Source organism: Montipora foliosa, chromosome 10 (genome assembly GCF_036669935.1).
Source record: "Montipora foliosa isolate CH-2021 chromosome 10, ASM3666993v2, whole genome shotgun sequence".
In the NCBI taxonomy this organism is placed as follows: domain Eukaryota; kingdom Metazoa; phylum Cnidaria; class Anthozoa; order Scleractinia; family Acroporidae; genus Montipora; species Montipora foliosa.
In genome coordinates this window covers 24,658,822-24,662,612 of record NC_090878.1, presented here as the reverse complement: position 1 = coordinate 24,662,612, position 3,791 = coordinate 24,658,822, and positions in this window count along the sequence as shown.

Genomic DNA, 3,791 nt, shown 5'->3' with positions numbered 1-3,791 from the left:
GCGTTTCGAGAAATAAGACCTTGCTGCTTGACAGTGGCCAAGACAGCGTTGTGCTAGCCCAATCATTTGAATCACTACGATTTCCCCTTGAGCAAGGAGAAAGCTTCTCCGATCTAAGTTGCTTAGCTTGTGCGCGACAAGCCGTTCGTCTTGCGAGTTCAGTTTCCAATTTAACAAGCCGCTGTAATGAGCGAACTTGGAATGCAAAAGGTGACATCATGACTTCTCCAGACTGTGAAGCTTCGAAGACAAGCCAAAGTACAAAGAGATCAGCAGCACTTCGATCACCGACAGGAATTACACCTACGGGTAAACGAAATAAAGATGAAATTATCACCACGGAAATTCGCTGCTCTTCAGTTGATCAGACATCGTCGACATCAGATAAAACTTCACACAGATCCCTCACCTTTACAAGTAGCAATGAGAAAATTAAAGAACAAGAGGAAAGTCCTCTGACATTGGAGGAAAAAATGCAGGAATCAATGGATATTCCACAAGGGCATACAAGAACAGTCGTAAAGGTTAGCTCTAAATTGAATTAGCTAATAATCAAGTAATTTACTTTCATTTTGGATTTCAGTTCTGGGTAGTTTTCACCATGAGGGACCTTAATTTAGAATTTTCTACTTTTTTCTGTTTAGATCTTCATTGCATACCCACACAGGAAGAGTGGAAGAACACGAGTGCACTGTTCCTGGGGAGATAAAAGCAGTGAAGAATATTGCGAAAGGAAATTTCTCTGCAGCAGCAGCGGCCCTATGTACAAGGAGTCCATGAAGCCTCACATTTTTGTAGAAAACACTAAGCTGACTTTGTTGGAAGTGGTAAACTATTCAAAGCAATCCGATAATATGCTCAGAGTTTCGTCTCCTAATTCATTATCTACTTTCAGTAACTCGCAGTACTATCAGCAACTGTGTAGAATTTGTCCACGGTTGGTTTGTTTACTTGCTGCGATTTGCAAGTCTGGAAAGCCAGCGACACTGAAAAAAAATCCCTTGAGTGAACTTGGCAAATGCGACGTGGAGCCAAAACTAAAGAATGCAATATGTGCTGCCGCATCAGTATGTCTTCACCAATACAACCCAAAACTAAGTGTTTACCATTACCGAAATGGCCTGATGTTACTTCATGGAGGTGTGAAGGCGGCGAGTTTGGATAGATGCTACAAACTGGCTTTAATCGTGTCTCAGAAATCGTGCATTCATATGCAAGAAAAATTTGGTGGAAACTTCGATGAGAAAGTGTTGAAGTGGACAGAGGAAACAAAGGAAAAAGAGTGGATGATCCGTTTTTTGGAAGAGGCAAAGCAGAGGGTACAGCTTCTCAAGAAAGAAAGTCTAACAGAGTGCTCAATGAATTTCAGTTGTGTTGAGGAGCTCAAAGAATTCCAGCACTACGACGAGGCGACCTACCAAAATTGTTTGAATTCGTTGAAGGATATCAGAGAAAAAGAGTGTTCTGTCAGTGCAGGTCCGATCTCAAGTGAAGGACTCGCAAGTGCAGTAAACGTCTCTGTAAATATGCTTCAAAAAGCAAGTTGATAACCTTCGCGGAAGCATTAGTCATTTCAAGTAAGTACAAACTAGAGCTTATATATTTCTTGCCTTCACGTTTTCAATGATCGGCATTGCCCTACATCCATGTTTCAGTGTTTTTTTTTTCTTGTCACATACTAAGGAAATGTCAAAAAAATCAGATCAGGTAATGTTAGAATTATAGAATTTTTTTCAGCTTTTTGGTGTATATGATAAATATCACGAACAAAATGTAGTGAAAAATCTGACAGGTATGATGCCAGAACAATTCAAAATCCCATCAAGAGAATATATTATGACAATCAATGACTGAAATTAGCATGATTTATGACAGGTTGAATCATATTTAAAAATGCCATCTTTGTCATTTCTGTATTTGTTTATTCACAGTGCCTGCTTGGATTGCAGTCCCTGAATTCAAAGAAATCAGGTGAAATGGCAGATATTGTAAAAGACCTTCAGGAGAAGTATGTTGCCAAAGATGGCCAAGATATTCTTCATCCAACAATAATGCATGGAGATCAGTTAACTGAAGAACGTGCCTGGAATGTTCAGTGGACCTATCATTTTGGAGATACCTCTTTTGAATGCCTTGAGGATATTGAACCTACATTTTCAGAGTTTCACTTAAAGATGTGTCTGTATGAGGTAATACAAGTTTTCATTAACAATAACTGAAAGTGGTGCCCGGAAAAAATAAATCTTATTGACCTCTGATTAACTTTCAGGTCCTTGCTACTAATTGCATTGTGAGTGGGAGGTGCAGTGGCCTCATGGTTAGTGTGCTCGACACCGGATCGAGTGGTCTGGGTTCGGGGCCTGGCCGGGGACATTGTGTTGTGTTCTTGGGCAAGACACTTTTCTCTCACGGTGCCTCTCTCCACCCAGGTGTATAAATGGGTACCGGCGTAATGCTGGGGGTAACCCTGCGATGGACTAGCATCCCATTCAGGGGGGAGTATAAATACTCCTAGTCGCTTCATGCTACAGAAACCGGAGATAAGCGCCGGCCTGATGAGCCTTCTGGCTCGTAAGCAGAGACTTTAAAGAGTGGTAATGAGACATCTGGGGTGTAGAGACCAGCATCCATTTAGTTTTTGTAGCATTAAAAGTTAAGTTCGATTCATTCGAATGTTCTCCAAGACGATTAAGGTTATGGTTTATGTCAGTAGTTGCTCCTGAGAGATCAGATACTTTTGTATGGATGTACAAGGTAGTGTCATCCGCATATTGGAAGCACTGACAGTTGACATTGTTCTGAAGGTCTGCTACGTACAAATTAAATATTACAGGCCTAAAATAGACCCTTGTGGCACACCAAATGCAACATGTGCCATGTTTGAGTGTCTGTCATCAAATTTGTACAAAATGACGTCGGTCTGTTAGATAGTTTATCATCCACTTTAAAAAAGAACCAGAGAAGCCCAGGCGGTGCATCTTTTTCAAGGCAGTACTAAAGTGGACAGTGTCAAAAGCCTTAGAATAATCAGCAAACACAATCATTGACACCTCCCCTCTATTCATGGAACGTTTTAGGTCATCCCGAATGCCAATCAAGGCAGTTGTAGTCGAATGACCTTTCCTGAAACCTGACATACGGTGGCCGAACAAAGCAGCTTTTTCAATAAATGTGATCAGCTGTCTCTGCACTAGTCTTTCAAAGATTTTTGAAAGATCAGGTAAACAACGTTTATAATATGTGTTAACGGTGAAGCAAGATCATTGGCCACTGATTTGATGAGCCTCACAGGGATTTGATCTGCACCCGTGAAAGAATCTGATCTAAGCTCCTTTATTTCCTTAATTACTTGGCTGTGTGAAACCTGCATTAAGCAAAATGTAACACCACTTTGCATGGGGAGAGAATCCATAAGACCTAATCGTTTGTTAGTGTCATCTGGCTTTGTACCCAATGTCCCCTCTGTTGTAATGGCAAAGTGCATGTTCAGATTATTTGGGTCAATTCGCAGCGGTCGAGGACTTGGATTAAGTACCCGGTGTATAACTCTCCATACCTCCTTAGGGCGCTTAGATGATAGAGCTGCTGGGAGGAAAGCTGTTATGGTCTGATTGATTACAGCTTTTATCTTATTCCAAACTGTTCTAAAAGCTAACCAGGATTCTTGTGTGTTGTCATCATGAGCTTTGGTTCGAAGTTGGTTTCTTTCAGCTTGTAAAACTCTAATTTCCTGTGAATGCATCCAGGGTGCTGGTGGACGTTAACCCTACAAAGTGGGGCATGACGGTCAA